The 19246-nt window shown below is 36.0% G+C and overlaps 1 pseudogene; it reads left to right on the top strand.

The window, feature by feature from the left end:
- Positions 1-7131: 7131 nt before the first annotated feature.
- Positions 7132-8070, top strand: LOC139043310 (olfactory receptor 2L5-like; annotated as a pseudogene).
- Positions 8071-19246: the final 11176 nt, after the last annotated feature.

Genomic DNA, 19246 nt, shown 5'->3' with positions numbered 1-19246 from the left:
TAAGAAGTTTCTGGAAATTGGAAAATAAATTAATATGAGAAGATATCATTACTATGCTCTTACTGAACAACAACATATAAAATACATGATCCATAAAACTTTAAAGACATTATAATATTGGAGAAATTTGAACAAATACATTTGTTTCCTTCTCCAGTGAATTAATCCTTAAGACAACGGTTAAAATATCTAAAGAAAATATCAGAATTCCTCCCCAAACCTTGGCTTATGGCCATCCTGGGCTATTAGTGATTTAACCCACAATGTCCAAGTCTCAGGGGACATTCTCAAGAGAATGCAAAAAAAAAAAAAGACACCAGATTAATCCTCCAGGTAAAGAAGTCCTGGAATCATCATTGCTAATCCAGTCAGCTAATATAAACCATTATATACTCTTTCTCTCTTTAGTAGAACCTGTTGTGAAAAACTTGAAGGAAGGTGGACTCTCATGTAGCGCTCCGTCTAAGGATACTGTGGAGAACTATGCTTGTCTTCATTTTAGAGGACACTCTCTGGGTATCTGATGCTGATTCTATGAAAGCCATTTTATAATGCTGTGCGTCCTAACTGATGGCAACGTAAAACAATACTTATTGTAGACATGCAGATTGAGGTATGATCAGCCAATTTTCAGAAACTAAGATTAACTTTATGTAGGTAATGCATTCAAAGCCCTCCCAGTAAAATTGACCTAGTAACCGGGTTTACTTCTTTCCTAGCCCTACAGATGAGTAAGGAAGGTCACTTTAGGGAATTTCCAGCATTTTAGGATATTTAAGGAATCTTGAGAAGATAGGGAGTGATCCAAATTTCTGTGAAACTTGGGAGAGAGTGTCATAATTTTGAGGCTTTTAAAAGTCTAATTTTTTATAACACTTCCACCACAGCCAACATAAGGAGACTTCTTAGGGAAGTCCTCACTCTATGTAAATGACCACACCTTATTTTGTGATCAATAATGATCTTACTTCGGGAATAGTTTTGATCAAAAATGAGAAGCATGTACGGTAAAAAAAATCTGTGCTTCAGTGGAAAATCCTGCATTATCTAGACTGGAGGACACGCCTCCGTTTCCCAACTCCATCACTAGGTAACTGTACAGGCTTAAATGGCTCATTTTGTATTTCTGTGATTCAGTGTTGTTTTATATTGTAATAATTAGACTATATTTTTAAAAAACTGTATGTTCCATAAATATATAAATCATTAAAATAAGGATTTTTTCAGTATTTAATTTTCAACTCTAAATACAACCATAGGAAAAAAGAGGTCTTCAATGATATTGATGCATATTGACTTCAAGAGATAGTAATATGTAATTCATTTTGAAATGAGCAGGATTTGGATGGTTTTACTCAACATATAGAATATGTACATCTAAAATCCAATTACACAGGAGATGTTATGGGTGTTTATTTGCAAGCAAAATCTCCTAGGTACTGACAATTTTGTATTGGAGCAAGATATGAGCCGGATTTCACTTAGAGGCTTTGAGAGACCATTTTTGTAAGATAATGTGTGTGGTTGCAGTGTGGTCAAGAGAAAATGCAGTGAAGCCAGTGTATATGAGAAAATAGAAGAATATGTTGAAATGGTTAAACTGTAAGCACTAAAATAATTATATTTGTGTTTTAAGGACATTTTCACCACCTATATAGAATTTCTATTTTAATAACTTTATTTTGTTTTCCATCCTTTTCAGTTTTTTTGTGTTGGTGGATAAAAAGTGACATATCCTTATTTCAGACCCATTACTACAAAATACTTAATATTTGAGGGATAATATAAAAGACTCATTTAGATAGATAGATAGATCTTAGAATCCAGCTATCCAACTATGTATCTTAAGGTAAAGTCACTTAAAATCTCTGAACCTCAATTTTATTATCTATAAAATGTGGGTAGTGATATCAAGCCCAACAATTAGTGGCCAATATTAAATACAATTTAATCCTAGAACATATCCTGACAAATTACATGTACAGACCTATGGGAATGGTCAATACAGGTTTACACAATTATCTTATTTTCCAAGTAGGGCATGGTCCAGATTCAAGGCTTGTTTCTTCTGTTCACTATGAAACCAGCATCAGAATTTTTTCTGCTAGTTCTTTCCTCCTATGAATAACATCATTAATGTTGAAGTCTAAATTGCAAAGTTTTTAGGGAAATTTAAAAAATCAAAAAGATGGAATATTTTGTGAATGGGCTGCAAATAGGTTATTGTTCTTCTAGTGGATAAAAACAAAATAAAATCACAAAAATAAGCTATTTGGATTTATTTTTACCTACAAGAAAAAGTCCCCTTCACTTTAGACCTTGAAATATTCAAGGCTGACAGTAAATATTTGAGATTGCTTTCCCATCATGTACAGAGGTCCTTTGGATGATATCACATGACAGCAAATTAGAACATTACCACAAGAAAAATAAAAAAAAAAAATACTCCATTGGCTGTCGTGATACCTGGCATCAAATACAAGATCTGAAGTGTCATTCATTATTTATGTTCTTTATGTTCCATGATATATATTTTTTTACCTTTAGAGTCGGATAATACTAATTCCCTCATGGAAACTTTGTCATGGACAGCCCCATGTAAAATACATATGATAGAAATGATCATAATTTCATTGGTAATTTCAAATACCACATTTTTTACCTGTCAATAATTAAGTTACTAATATAAATTATATACTATGGAATCGGTCTAATATGCTATATCATATCGAATCCAAATGACATTTATGAAAAAATTTGCTTTCCTAATTTTTCCTTTACAACATGTCAGAAGCTACACCTTATTCAAAGATGAATTGATCTGCACATGATTTGGACTCTGCTATAGGTTTTGTATAATATATTTGAAGTTCCAAATATGGAATATTTTAAGTTATATTTAAATTCTAATTTTTTATTTTAACTGTAGTAAATATACACACTATAAAATTTACCATTTTGTCCATTTTCTTTTTTTGCCCCTGAGCTATCATCTGTTGCCAATCTTCCTCGTTTTGCTTGAGGAACGTTGTTGCTGAGCTACCATCTGTGCCAATCTTTCTCTATTTTGTATGTGGGATGCTGCCACAGCATGGCTTGATGAACAGTGCATAGGTCCACGCTCAGCATCAACCTGGGAACCCTGGGCTGTCAAAGCAGAGTGCACAAACTTAACTGCTATGCCATGAGGCAGGCCCCCCATTTTATCCATTTTTAAGTATATAGTTCAATGAAATAAGATACATTCACATTATTGTCTAACCATTACCATCATAACCCCAGAACATTTTCATTTTAACCAACTGAAACTCTGTATCCATTAAACACTAACACCCATTCCTTTCAACTCCCAGCTCCTGACAACCAGCTCTCCACTTTCATCTTTAGACTACTTTGGGTAACTCAAATATGTGAAATTATGTGTATGGCTTGTCGTGACTGCCTTATTTCACTTAACATAATATCTACAAGTTTTATCCACATTGCAGCATGTAGCAAAATTTCCTTCCTTTTTAAGACTAATATTCCATTATATATATATATATATATACACCATATTTATTTATCCATTAATCTGTTAATGGATACTTGTGTTGCTGCTACCTTTTAGCTATTGTGAATAAAGCTTCTGTGAACATGGATGTGCAAATATCTGTTCTAAACTTTGATTTCATTCCTTTTGGACATATACTCAGAAATGTAATTGCTGTATCATATGGTGATTTTATGTTTACTTTTGTGGGAAACTGTCATAACATCTTCTACAAGGGTTGCACCATTTTGCATTCCCACAAACACTGCATGTGTTAAAAATTCTTCACATCCTCACTAACACTTGTTATTTTCTTTCTTTTTTTAAATAGTAGCTATCCTAATGAGTGAGAGGCGGTATCTTATTGTAGTTTTGATTTGAATTTCCCTAATAATTAGTGATGTTGAACATCTTTTCCTGAGTTTATTGGCCACTTCTATGCCTTCTTTAGAAAAATGTTTATTCAGTTGCTTTCCTCATTATTAAATTAGATTTTCTGTTGTTGTTGTTGAGTTGTAGGAAGTCTTTATATAATTCTTGTATCAATCCCTTATCTGATACATATTTTGCTAATATTTTTCCATTCTGTGGGTGGCTGATTTACTCTGTTGATAAAGATTTTCAACGCACAGAATTTCGTTTAATTTTGATGAAATCCAACTTATCTACATTTTTGTTGTTGTACATACATTTGTTGTCATATCCAAAAATCACGGCTAAATCCAATGTCATGAAAATTCTCCCCTATGTTTTCTTCTAAAATTTTGTAGTTTTAGTTCTCTGTTTAGCTCTTTGATCCATTTAAGTTAATTTTTGTGTGTGGTGAAAAGTAATGGTACAATTTCATTATTTGCATGTGGATAACCAGTTTTCTCTGCACGTTGTTGAAAAGAAGTTCCCACTGAATGTTTTTGAGACCCTGGTCAAAAATCATTTGACCACATATGTGAAGGGTTTGTTCTGGTATCTGTATTCTAGTTTATTGATTTGTGTCTGTCTTTATGCCAATACTACACTTTATTATTGTGGCTTTGTAGTAAGTCTTGAATCAGAAAATTATTTTATACGATTGTTTTGGCTATTTGGGGTACTTGAGGCTCTATATGAATTTTAGGATGTATTTGTCTATTTCTGAAAAAAACCTCACTGGAATCACGATAGACATTTCATTGAATCGGAATTTTCCTTATGGTAGTATTGACATCTAAATAACATTAAGTTTTCCAATCCATGAACACAACATGCCTTTGTGTTTATTTGTCTCTTCTTCACTTTCTTTCAGCAATGTTTTGTGATTCTCAGTGCACAAGGATGTTGCCTTCCTTGTTGAGTGTATTCCTAAGTATTATATTCTTTTTGACGATATTATAAATGCAATTCTTTCTTAAATTCTTTTTAGGGTCGCACATTTACTAGCGTACAGAAATACAAATGATTTTGTATCTTGCAACATTGCTGAATTAGATTGTTGGTTCTAAGAGATGTTTTGTGCACTCTTTAGAATAGAGCCCTTCTCCCTCCACCTGCCACCACCTCCATCTTGTTTTCCATTTTCCCATCTTTTCAACATCATTACATCCACTTTGTGTGTGGGGCTGTGAAATTGACAACATTGTTCAATTGTCTAGTATATATCGCTAAAATACAAAAATATAAATTATTGTAAAACCTGATGATCTTTTAGTTACTATGTCTATATGAGGTATTCTCATTATTATTACTATTTTCTCTGTCAAGGCACTTTTAGAATTGTAAATTTACAGGCAATACTGAAAATTTTCAGAAAATGTTCTCAAGATATTTAGAATTTTCAAGAATATATTTTTCAATAAAATATTTCTCATTTACTTTTCTGTGTTTTGTTCATGCTGTTTGAATATGGTGTATCATACATATCAATTCTGAAAAAATGTTTTTTTGATAATAATAACTCCATTATTATCTTACTATGTGCTTTCTAAGAAAGACAATAAGCATATGTTGGTTTCCCTGTATTAATTCTCTAATTCTCCTACCTTGCAAAATGACAATCTTTTTCTGTTGCTTTTGCTGTTACTTTCTTTTCATTCTGATAGATATTTTCACTTTGTCTTTGAAATTTTCACTCAATCTTTTTTTATCAGTTTCATAGTTTTTAATTTGTAAGAGGCTTTCTTGTTACCTGAAACTATTTTACATGTCTCATAATATTTATCTTGTGGGATAATATGTCACAGTTCTTTGATGATATGATTCCCATTTTTGAAAAGTACATTCTCTTTCTGCATTTTTACAATGATGTGTGACTCACTGTATATTCGTGCAGAGTGTGTGTGAATAAGTGTGTGTATGTATGTACATTTGTTCATCTTCTTCTTTCATTTTGGAAACTTCCTTAAAAGTCTGGTAGCATTCAACTCTAGAATAACATGCCAGACTAGAACTTTACATACTGTGTGGAGCTTCTTCACTTACAATGTCTCTGGAGGAGAATTCCTCCTCCTACCTCCAGGAAGGACTCTCAGAGTACTATTTCCTTTTTTCCATTTAAGTGACTGAATGTTTCTCTATCCAAATTCCTTCTTTCAGAGTCTTCAACTATTTCATCTCTCATTGTGCCTTTTGCTCACCTGCTGACTTTTAATTTGTAACATGTCTATTTCTTAATCATCATAATAATTGAGTTTTAAGAGGGAGGGATGATAAATACGTGTGCTTAAATTCACATACTTATCTAGGATTGGAAATGATTCTAAATACAAGAAAAACAAAGGGAAGAAAGGAATGAGTAAGACAAAGTGTTATAAAGTAATGTATGATGTTATATAAATGTTAGAGAAGCAGAGAGATAGAAAACATGTCATTTGGAAGAGCTTGAGCAAAGTCCTGAAAGCTACACTGAGCATGGTGTAGAGATTTTCAAGTAAAGGGTCTTCTTTAACTGCAGCATTCGGAACTTGAGTGAGGAGGCAGAAGAGAATGACTTTGTGTAAGTGGCACTTAACAATAAGGATTCGTGCAATATTTAAGAACAGATGAGCCAAATTATAATATCTAACTTCAAGAAAACATCTAACTTCAAGAAAGATTTGTCATTACTTGGCCAAGTAAATTTAAGAAATAAATATAACTCCTCAACATGAGCTGATAGGCTACTGTAGGATTAGAGGAAAGTTTTAGGGCTTAAATACGAAAGAAAAATCATCCCTTATGGGTCATAAACATTTATTGATACTAGAACTATACAATGTATACAGTTACATATATTTTCTATGCTTACATTTTGAATACAACACCTGATTTTGATGATATGTGAGTCTGTGTAGGGTAGTAAAACACACTTATCCTAATAAAGTCACAATTCAAATGTTGTTTTGAAATAATTTTAAGGATTTCTAAGAAAACACTTTGGCCACAAATATTTGCATATTCAAATTTCAATGTCTGGATTAGAAAATAAGATTTTTTTTCTTTCAAATGGATAAGTTCAGTTCATTTAAGAGCCATAAAATTTTATGTAATACACAGTCTGACTACAATAATAAGTTAAAAATAGCTTATAGTTTTGTACTTAACTTACTCTCTTGTTTGACTCTAGGAAAAATAATATCAGCTCCCCTATGGAAAATTATAATCAAACATCCACTGATTTCATCTTATTGGGGTTGTTTCCACCACCAAGAATTGGCCTGTTCCTCTTCATTCTTATTGTTCTCATTTTCCTAATGGCTCTGTTTGGCAACCTGTCCATGATTCATCTCATCTTCCTGGACACCCAGCTCCACACACCCATGTACTTTTTACTTAGTCAGCTCTCCATCATTGACTTGAATTACATCTCCACCATTGTTCCAAAAATGGTTTCTAATTATTTCTTAGGAAAAAAGTCTATCTCCTTCATTGGATGTGGGGTTCAGAGCTTCCTTTTCTTGACTTTAGCAGTTGCAGAAGCACTGCTCTTGACATCTATGGCCTATGATCATTATGTAGCTATTTGTTTTCCTCTCCACTATCCCATTCATATGAGCAAAAGAGTATGTGTGCTGATGATAATAGGATCTTGGACCATGGGCTCTATCAACTCTTGTGCCCACACCACATAAGCCCTCCAAATCCCGTACTGTCAATCCAGGGCCATCAACCATTTCCTCTGTGACATCCCAGCCATGTTGACTCTGGCCTGCATGGATACCTGGGTTTATGAGTATACAGTGTTTGTGAGCACCACCCTCTTCCTCGTGTTGCCTTTTATTGGTATTGCATGCTCCTATGGCCAGGTTCTCCTTGTTGTCCACCACATGCACTCACCAGAAGGGAGGAAGAAGGCCAATTCGACCTGCAGCACTCACCTCACTGTGGTGACTTTCTATTATGCTCCATTTGTTTACACTTATCTGCACCCAAGATCCCTCAGATCTCCAACAGAGGACAAGGTTCTGGCTGTCTTCTACACCATCCTGACCCCAATGCTAAACCCCATCATCTACAGCCTGAGAAACAGAGAGGTGATGGGGGCCCTAAGAAGGGTAATTCAGAGAATCTGTGCTGTAAAAACGTAGGCAGAGCTTTTTGCATGTGTAGCCAGGACTTGGATACAAGTTCATGTATCAGTGTACAGTAATTAGAATTATTATTTTATGCCTAGAGTGCAAGAACTAAAATTAGAGCAGAAGAAAATCACTCATGTCTGGACAAAATTATTTTGCAATAAACTAATCATTTCAACCCTTATCCTTTGTTCTTCATGGTGCATTTTCACATTAACTTCAAATTCATTTCCAAATGCATTTATTTTTTGCTGATATGCTGTCAGTGAAAATGGTTCTTGGTCATGGAAAGGAAAATGGAAACTGTCTAACTGAAATTGTCATTCAGCATAGAAGTTTTACCACTTTCAAATAAGTCTAAAACAGAAAAATAAGTGTTTCCTGAATGTCAAGATCTAACTGAAATTCAGAAGACTTCTTAGTCTTCTCACGGTAGACCCATAACTTACCAGTTAATCTTTCTTTCAATTTAGAGAGACTTATTACAGGGACTTAGCTGAAACTTCAGCAGGGATTCGGACTTCTCTTTCTTGTCTCTTTTAGGGTGATGAATCCTAGGGAAGTGATTTAACATCAGGAGTACATCAGGATCAACAATGAAAACTTGGAGGTGCTAACAAAAGTCAAGGAAATTGTGAAGTTAATTTTAAGAGGAGTGTTTCAAAGGTTTTGTCAATTAATGGGAATTAGGAATATCAAGGACATTCCCACAATCGCCCATGACATTCTGCACACACAAAGTTTACATCCTAAGTAATGTTAAAAAACAAACTCAGTTGGGGGCCGGCTTGGTGTCTCAGTGGTTAAGTTAGCACATTCTGCTTTGGCGGTCCAGGGTGCACCGGTTTGGGCCCTGGGTATGGACCTACACACTGCTTGTCAAGTTATGCTGTGGCAGGCATCCTACCTATAAAGTAGAGAAAGCTGTGAACGGATGCTACCTCAGGGCCAGTCTTCCTTAGCAAAAAGAAGAGGATTGACAGTAGATCTTAGTGCAGGGCTAATCTTCCTCAAAAAAAAAATTCAATTGAGTAAATTTTACAGATTTTATTGGCTTTATTCAATGATTCATGAATCTGAAAACATCCCTTCTAGCATCCCACCTAGACAGGAAGAAGCTCTGAAGACCTATACAAAAAGACAGACCTTTATAGTCAGAAGGAGGTGGGACAAGGAAGTTATTCTTAAAAAGAGCTGATTGGTTCAGGCAAGGTCAACTTCCCTTGGGGGATGGCGGGGTCCATCAGGTGGCTTACCTCGCTAGTGCTGACCAGTTAATTCCAGACTGAGTGGTTTGAGAATCTAGTCCTTGGAGAGGTTGAAACTGTAATTAAGTTAGGTATATGTCTTGGCTTGTTGATGGGGACTTAGCACAAGTGACTCCATTCTGGACCTGTTGTCTCTTTTGTAACAGTAGCCACTGCTACTCTTGTATTAGATAATATCTCAGATGAGATTTTCTTCTTCATTTACTACTTCTTATAGGTTTCTCTGAAATAGGTTGAGAAAAGTCAATATCTATGTACAAATTTGAGTCACTGATAATATGGGTCAGTTACTATCCTAAACAAGTCCCACTTTTATGGCCAATAAAAATCCCTCAGCTCATGTAAACTTCCCCCCGGTTGAAGTGCTGCCACTGCTCATCAGTGATAACTGCACAAATGTTCTTTATCATCTCAGGTATGGCAGGGAGGGGAAAGGTCATACTCTACAGAATTTGAAGGGCACAGCACAAAATGAAAATATGAGGTCTCTTGTTCTAGAAGCACGAAAAAGTGATTTAGTGGTCCTAAAATGCAAAGTTTTTTCCTTCAAAATTAATTTATTAGCTATAAATGAAATACAAATTACAAACAATATTTCTTGTATCATGATTTTATATATAATAAATAGTAATACTTTATTATGTAATGCCTGTATTGGTCATAATATTTTTCTGGCTCACTTTTCTCCAAATTTATTTTCATCAAAATTTATACTTTTAAGAACTTCATTTGTTATCAATATAATTGAAAATATTGTCAGTCAATGATGGCAAATGCTAAGATGCAATTAACTTTTGATGATTTTTGATTTTGAGAAGCATCTGCTTAAGTTACCGAAGCTATTATGCATGCTTATACGTTGTGAAAATTTGGACTGAATTTCTGATGTTGTATCAAAATATAAATTTTACTACATGTGGAGCTGATGATTCTCATGAGAATTTTTTTCTAAAAAGATTTCTCTTATGAATCAAATTCAACTTAGCAATCCATATAAATCAATTTCATATAAATCAAATTTAATTTTAAATCTGAATTTAATCAATGGCTTTCTAATAATTCCTCTCAAATTTCTGGTAACTTGTGGACTTTGTATAAAAATTCGAAGTGTCCTCATGTTTCTAATGCCTGTTTATTCCTTTTATCATTGTATATTCAATTACAAGTGAAATGCATGCTATTTTTTGTTGTTGCTAATAACTGGCTTTTGAAACTTCAAGGGAAAGAGTTTTCTTTTCCTTCATTAATCTTTCATATCACATTTTAAATCCTCAAATTACCTTTAAATTTTGTTTACAATTCTAATCCTGTGGATGTTTCTTTTGCAATGTTGCAGTAGTTTCAAACCATTGATTCTGGACTCTTCGATGAATTCTGTGAGTCCCTTGTATGCTTCAGTGCAATGACCATGCGTACACGTTTATTTAAAAATTGCTTTCTATCCCCAAATCCCCACCCAGTACATAGTTGTATATTTTAGTTGTGGGTCCTCATGTGTACACTTTTATTTAAAATAATTTACTGGCAAGTTTGCTTCCTAAGCTACCTAGCATTTCCTGTTCTGGCACTCAGGTGAGATAGTTAATAATTTCTTAGGTGACAGAGGGATGGGCTCTGGGACTGAAGGATAAGTCAGCCCCTGCCCCCATCATAGGTCATTGCTGCTGCCAGGCAGAGATTCTCCTTTCTAATGGGCAGTGGCCACTTCCATCATTGTTGTTACACCTGTAGCTGCTGCTTTCATCGCTACCACCAATTAAGTTCCAGGTCTCAACCCAGCTACTCCCTTGGGGTCCTGTGGTGCTTTGAACACAGATGTGTGTGTGCACATGAGGAGGCCAGGCCAATTGCCCTTTGTGCATGCTGCCTTAGCCCACATGTGCAGGTGCTGTTGCTGGACAAAAACTAGCATCCTAATGCTTCCATATAACCTAGCTCCGCTGCTCAGGTGTATACTCCGAGATAAAGTTATTAACAATTTCAAGGTTTTAACAACAGAGCATTAAACCAAGAAAGAAACCTTTCTGAGCATGAGACACTATGCAAGCAAACAGGGCACATGCCCGGGAGGGCAGGCCTGAGAAGAGTAGAATGAATGAGCAGGAGAGGAATAATATCATGCAAATCAGGAAAATGATGAGAATGTCTGCTGTTTTTGTCATTTATCATCAGTGGAAATAATCTGATGGAGTGTCATGTTGAGCAGAGATTCCCAATTCAGACTCCTTACCTATTTCAAGTAGTGACTAAGGGAGGTAATCAGGAGATATGGATCAATTTTTTGCCCTGGAACACCATGGCCTAGGCGAAACCATGCCATATCTCTGGATGTAGTTTGTTCAAGAGCAAGATGGAATCATTTTGCCCTTTGGTATCAGTAAATGGTGTAGGAGAGGAAAAATAAGTTTCCTCTATGTTTCTATGTTCCTGGCTAAAAAATCCCCTGTAATAAAAGAAAGATTAACAGGAAACAAGCGCAAGTTTCGTAACATATGCATGCTATATAGATAGGAAAGACCCAGGAAAATCAGCTCCCTGAAATGGCCAAGTCTTCACCTTAAATATCATCTTTAGCTAAAGACGAAGATGTTGGGGGAAAGGGGAGGAGCAGTTAGGGGAGGTTACCAGGAAAGGCACAGTAAACAAGAGCATGTTCTTTCTGCAGATTTGAGCTGCCACTTTACTCCATTGATAAGAGTTTCTAGAGATCTGGTCATCCTCCACCACCTGGTTAAGAGAGGGAGAAACCCTTGCAAATGGAAATTTCCCTCATAAATGTAAATATCTCTTGCAAAAGGGTGACTTCTACTCCAGTTTTCACAAGTTGTTCTATGTCTGCTGATTCTTAAAAGTAACCAGCCTATAATGATCTTTATGCCAAAGAGGCACATTTGGGGGTGGCAAATTTTGCTTTCCTTTAATGGCATCATTAAAGTCTCTCTTACTAACTTTACTACAAAAGCAAGGATAATTCAAATTTTCGTGGCAACAAATCTGGAAATGAGGATTAATAGGTCAAAGCAAATACTGAGCACTCCAGGCTATTAGAAATGACCTTGAAATTCTTTATTCCAGTAGTCCCATGGCTCAGGAAAGTAGTAAACTAATTCCCACAGATATTGTGTCTGCACAAATGAAGAAGGCCATTCCTTCTCCCATAAACTCTTACCATTAGGAAGAGCAATATAGAAAGAAGACAAATTATTCAAATATTCTACCAGTATCTCCATTGTTTGTGAGAATCTACCCCAGATCATTTTAAAAACTGGACAATAAAGTCTCTCAGGATAGAAATACCCAAGTTGTCTTCAACTCACAGGGTTCCTGGCTCACTGTTCATTATGTCTCCTTTTAGCCATTTTTATTATCATCCAGTTGTTAACCAATAATTATTACCTTGTACTTCTTCTCCTTGTCTTTTACTGAGGAAGATAGACCCTGAGCTAACATCTGTGCTAATCTTCCTCTATTTTGTATGTGGGTCAGCACCACGGCATGGCCACTGACAAGTGGTGAAGGTCCATGCCTGGGAACTGACCCTGGGCTGCTGAAATAGATCACACTGAATGTAACCACTAAGCTATGGGGCTGGCCCCGTATCTTTCATTTCTTATTCATTCTTCAATTGTTTCATGACAGGAAAATGCAAATTTTAAAGCACATGGTCTCTATTTGGATGCTTTTATAATGCACATTGTGTGCATTGAGTTTTCTTATATATTAAGTTATCAAGGTTTGATTTACAGAAAGGGAAATTCTATTTCTCTTCCTATTTTTAGTGATGAGTATCTTTCTCAGACAATGAAGTGTGGGTGAATTGTGTGATAATATGGATTAAAGTAATAATTGCCTTCTTGTAATGTTTAGTTCAACCCCAACTACTCATTTAGTTGCATTCAAAATCTGGAATAAAAAAGACAGTTGTTATTTGGACCAAATGTCTTATCACTCACTAAATAATTACTGACTAATTGCTGCATTTTACGGGACACGAAGATGTATGTGTCATACAAACTGGGAGCCAATTTCACATTTCGGTCTTAACCTCCATCCTTTTGTCTTATTTCCATGAAGTCAAACAATCATGAAATCCTCTTCATTTTCTCTCCTAAATATTTTTAAATATATTTTTTCCTCACCTATCACTGTAATCACTTGCTCCAAAGTGCACTCCAAACATTAGGAATTATCCTGCTTGTAATGATTATAGTGGTCTCCTTGGTGTTCTGTCTTATCTCAAAGGTTTTAAATGCATATTTGCAGCAGCTAACCGCCAAAGAAATGACACGCTCCCAAGACCCCATTCCTGTTTCACTCTGTGATTATGTTGATGACCTGCTCTTGGAATTGGAAGGGAGTTTGAGATGGAAGAGCGTAGTGTCTGCCCTTGTGACAGAAATAGCATCTTTAGGTCCTATTTTTCAGGATAATGATTGGGGATGTAAATAATGGTGGTTCCTTGGAGGCACTTATAGTTTAATATTTCTGTAAGAGCAGAATCTAAAATTTAAGAGAAAATAAACGATGCTTTCAAGGGTGCAGAGTACAATTCTCTGGAAGCAGTGGCTGTGTTAGTGGTTTCCATTTTCCTGCACTTTCAAATATTTACCCAGCATCACTACAATTGAATGTCCAAGTGGATTTGGACATTTGTACTTTAGAAGATATTTCTATGCAAAGCTTCAACTATATTTGGAAAAAGTCCATATCCCTTACCTTGACCCGTCTGTGAAGCTTCTTTGATCTGCATGTCCTAACTTTCTCCCACTCACAGCTTCCTGCTGCTCTCTTTCCTCAGTCATTTGAGGTCTTTGAGAGTTCTTTCCCTGAGGTTGACATGACCAGTCTCTTCTTCATGTCAGGGTGGCCTCCCTGATGATTCTATGTGATAAATCTCCCTGACTTCATCAATGCCCAGTGTGACTATATAATGTGGGCTTTAGGTGTTTATCGCTCACACTGACATTTGGGCTCCACATGGTCAGAGGCTGTATCTCCTTGTCCATTGTTTTACCCACAGTAACAAGAATGATGAGCATCACACAAAAGTGCTCAGTACGTACTTTGAATTAATAAAGAGTAAATGGAGGCGAATGAATTTCCATGAAATCCTCCCAATTGCTTGTGCCTGGTGCGAACCTTGGAGGCTATTTTTTTCAGTTTGTCATTATCTCATCAGCACCTATTGTTGTTACTGTTGTATAAAAGTGAGTTGATTGTTGAATGTCTCCAGGATATAGTTGGAAATAGTGTATTTTTTACTAAATGAGAAATTGTATCATTGGTGATTTTTAGAGGGTAAATCAATGGTAGAAAGACCTGAACACCAAAGCCAAAACCCAAAAATTAATCCCAGAGGTCATATGAAGAGCAGGAAAACGTACATACATTTTTTTTTAATCCAAGAAGAAAAACAGGCTCCAGGAAAGCAAATAAATGAATTGTATCAAAGACTGAGGAGTCTGACTCACATTTCATTGCTCATCTGAAAGGGAAAGGGAGACAGAAGGGGATGAATCCCGACTTTTGTGTAGAGAAATTATCTCGCTATTTCTTCCTTCAGATGTTTCATGCAGCATGTTCACAATTTTCTTAAATTGTATCACATTTCAATATGCTCAGTTGAGTCCACAAATAACACAATACAGATATGTCCCTAGCATTTGCATGCCATATCACCCCATTCTTCTCTGGGAGGCACTACATAATGTGTCTTTTTCTACACCATCAAGCAATTAACTCAATTTTCTCCAGACACTGATTAGGTGTCCTACAAATTTAACTAAATTCTGACACTATTAACCTAAGGATACCATCAGATTCCACAGGTTTAGGGTTCAGTCCAAAAAGGCTGTCCCCACCTTAGATGCCAATCACAAGTCCAAGTGCCAGTGCTTCTGACCTGTGACCTATAAAATGGAGGTGCCCATGAGCCCCTCCTCATTTGTGATTAATCTGCTAGAGTAGCTCAAAAAACTCAGGAAACTGCTTTACTTACTAGGTTATAGGTTGATTACAAAGAATATTAAAGGATATGGATGAACAGCCAGATGAAAAGATAGATAGGGTGAAGTCTTGAAGGGTCCTGAACAGAAGAGCTTGGGGCTCTGCGTCTGGAAACATTCCACTTCATCAACCTAGAAGATCTCTAACCCCAGTCCTGTTGTGTATAAAAAAGGTTTTACTACTGCTATTTTACTGATACACTTAAAGGTACTTCAAACTATGAAGGGGGTTATGTAGGAGTTTTAATGGTCATAGAAAAGAATGAAGGCTTGAAAGAGTCCATCCTTCAAACTCTCCATTCACTGCCCAAGTTCACACTGCCAGTATCTTTCCCTGGCTTCTTTAATACCTTTTAAAGTGTTTTTGTGACTAGAGTCTGTTTCAAACTTATATTATATCCTATACAGTGTCATCCAAGTTTTTTTTTTCTAAAATACAAATGTGATAGTTTCATTCCACAAGCTATAATTTTCTATTGAATGCACAAGACTTTCCAAACTTAGATTCATATTCCACTGCTTCTAAAGGTACATTATGTCTACTTTTACCTGTTTGCTATCCCAAAATGTGTTCCTCTTTGGCTTGAGTATTTTTGAGAATAAAAGACTAAGGAAGAAACTTTGACCTTCCCCCTAACTGCCTGTTCCAAAGAGGAGCGACCAACACAGATAACAATAGTATTATATGAACTAGATGTGGTGGACAGGGAGGAAACTAACAAGGCCCATTTCATCAGTCTTCCCATTTTCCATCGTCTTTGCAAGGTATGGCAAACATTTGTCTATTTAACTTTTGCCTTTCCAGCTACATGTGTATTGCCTTCCTTTTCTTTGAAGTCCCAAACCAATACCACAAACATCACCTTCTGTCTTTAGCTGAAGATTGTATTTAAGTGGGGGCTTTGGCTATTCTGGTGAGTTACTCAGTTTTCCTGGCTTTCTTCCATGTTTACATGTTATAGAACTTGTTTGACTTTCTCCTGTTATTTTGTCTCGTGTCAATTTAATTCTTCGACCAGCCAGAGGAACCTAGAAGTGTAGATGAATATTTCTGCCTGCTCTACGTTCAAATTTCAACTTGTGGAAAGTTGTATTTATATTTTACATATTATAGCTGAAACCTAAGTTTCTCTTATTACTTCACATATTGCATGCTGTAGCTACCTAGTCATTTGCCTCTGTGCGTTTAGGTAAATATTTCCTTTAAATACAAATAACTTCTTTCACATCATTTGAATATATAATTTTCTTAATTTAATTTAGAATAAATTGTGATTATTCCCACATGCAGGTCATTTAATCTCAATACTTTAATTGAAATGATAAATACACCAAATTAAATAATCCCATTCAAAATTGTTTTATAAAAGTATGTTAGGAGAAGACAGACTCCAGATATCAATTACAGTTAAGATAAAGCAAAACAGGTAAGCAAAATTAGAAACATCACATTTGAATGCTTCTTTTCTTACTTCATATTCCATTAGCTATATTTTATGTATCACAAATAAATTTTATATACTGCATATATGTAATTTAAAAATTATTTTATGTGATGCTCTAAGGCTGTGCTGTCCAATGCAGTAGCCATTGGCACCATGTGGCAACTGGGCACTTGAAACATGTATAGTCAAAAGTTCAATGTCCTCTAAATTTAAAATACACATAAAATTATGAAGACCTACATTAAAAACAACATAAAAGGGGCAGGCCCCATGGCTTAGTGGCTAAGTTTGTGCACTCTGCTTCAGTGGCCCAGGGTTTCACTGGTTCTGATCCTCACTGTGGACCTAGCACTGCCCATCAGGCCATGCTGAGGTGGTGCCGCACGTAGCAGAACCAGAGGGACCTACAACTAGAATATACAACTATGTACTTGGGGGGCTTTGGAAAAAAGAAGAAGAAGAAGAAAAATATGGAAACAGATGTTAGCTCCAGTGCCAACCTTTAGAAAATAAAAATTAAAAAACATAAATGATCACATTAATAATTTTATATTGATTACATATATAAATTATAATATGTCGATAAGAGTATATCACTATATAAATAGCAATATATGTACAAACATATGTAATACAATATATTGTAATATGTTATTAATATAAATGTTAATATTAATTTTGATTATAGTGTTTGGCATTAAATCAATAAACTCTTTAAATCAACTTCACTTTTTAAATGTGGCTATTAAATTTCACTATTTAATTGTGAGTCACCTTATATTTCTACCAGACAGTGCAGCTCCAGGGTATTCTGGTCAACATGTAAAGGGAAATAAACAAGAGCAAGGGCAGCCATGACTATTCTTTTATAGAAGAGATTACCCCAAACATTCTGTTATGGCCCCAGGTCTTCCTCATTTTCAGGCTGCCGATAATGGGATTCAGCGTGTGGGTTAAACTGGTGTGGAACACTGCTAACAGCTTATATTCTTCTGGTGAGCAGAGATTCCTGTTCTAAAGACAGATGTAGACAAAAGGTGCATAGTAAAATGTCATTATGGTTAGATGTGTTGCACAGGTGGTGAAGACCATTTTTCTTCTCTCTTTTGAGTGCATACAGTAAACAGCAAAAGGGACATAGCCATAGAAAGCAGTGATTCAAAGGAAAGAAAAAAGGAAAGAGAGGCTTGTGCTCACAAAAAACATGTACTCATAGACACAGGTGTCCCTACAGGCCAGAGGCAACATAGTTGAGACATTGCAAAAGAATTGACTAAGGCAGTAAGGAATGTGGAGGGTGTAGACTGGGTGTGGCAAGGAGTTTATAAATCCCCAAACCAAGATCTTATGATCATCTTTACATGCATTATTTTACTCATTCATATGGGCTAATGGAGGGGGTGCAAATAGCCACATAACAATCACAGACCATGAAGGCCAGTAGTAAGACTTCAGAACGTGCCATGGTCAGGAAGAAGGAGTTTTGCACCCCAAACCCCAGGTAGGACATGCCTCTCTGGCCAGGGAGGAAGTTGAACACCATCTTGAGGATGGTGGTACAGATGTCCATCAGGTCCATAAGGGAGAGCTGGCGGAGGAGAAAGCACATCAGTGTGTGGAACTGGGGATCCAGGCGCATGAGGTGAACCATTGCTGAGTTATCCAACAAGGTTTGAAAGAAAATGAGGATGATAAAGAACAAGAGGAGCGCTCCAGCTTGATTTGGGGGAAATAATCCCAGCAAAATGAAGTGATTTGAAGTTGGATTCCATTTCTACATGAGAACTCACTGCTTTAACTTCCTTGAAAGAAAAAACAAAAACAAAGCACAGGACATGAAACAAAACAGGAGCGTAAAAAGAACTCTGACTTTACTAATGTTTGTTAGAATGAATTGTTTTTCCTTCAATCTTGCAGCTTTTCTTCAATCAAATTCAGAAATGAATGCTCCCTCTCCAAGTTTCCTAGTAAGCATTTCAGCAAAAGATCTTAAAGTATAAAGTCATGTCATAACCAGCAAAGATAAACAAGACAACTAAAGCATTCCTCTGTAGATAACTCCTGGCAAAGCACATGGCTCACAATTTATCCGCAAATCACAGAAATCCCTGCATCCCTGAACGTCTGTCAATCTGACACATCATATTGACAACAGTAACTGGAACAAGTGACTCAGAAACACTTTGCATGCTTGAATTCTAAGTCCTTTATTACTGAGGTTTCTTCTACGTCGTCAGTTTCTGCTCTTTCCTCCCCACTGCCACTACTCCAGCCAGGCAAACCATGATTCTTTACCTCTCATGTACTTTATAACTTCTATGTCTTTACTGAAAATGTGCCCACCACCCAAAATCAATGTCTTTGAACTATGAAAGTATGTATTGTCTGCCCTACATCTACCTTAATTATAAAATATTACTTGAATATTCTTTCTTCTGTAATGATGTTTCCATTTTCTGAAGCCCTACAG

Source organism: Equus asinus, unplaced genomic scaffold (genome assembly GCF_041296235.1).
Source record: "Equus asinus isolate D_3611 breed Donkey unplaced genomic scaffold, EquAss-T2T_v2 contig_2, whole genome shotgun sequence".
Classification (NCBI taxonomy): Eukaryota; Metazoa; Chordata; class Mammalia; order Perissodactyla; family Equidae; genus Equus; species Equus asinus.
The sequence above is the reverse complement of the archived record's forward strand: the minus strand, read 5'-3'. Positions and strand labels throughout refer to the sequence as shown.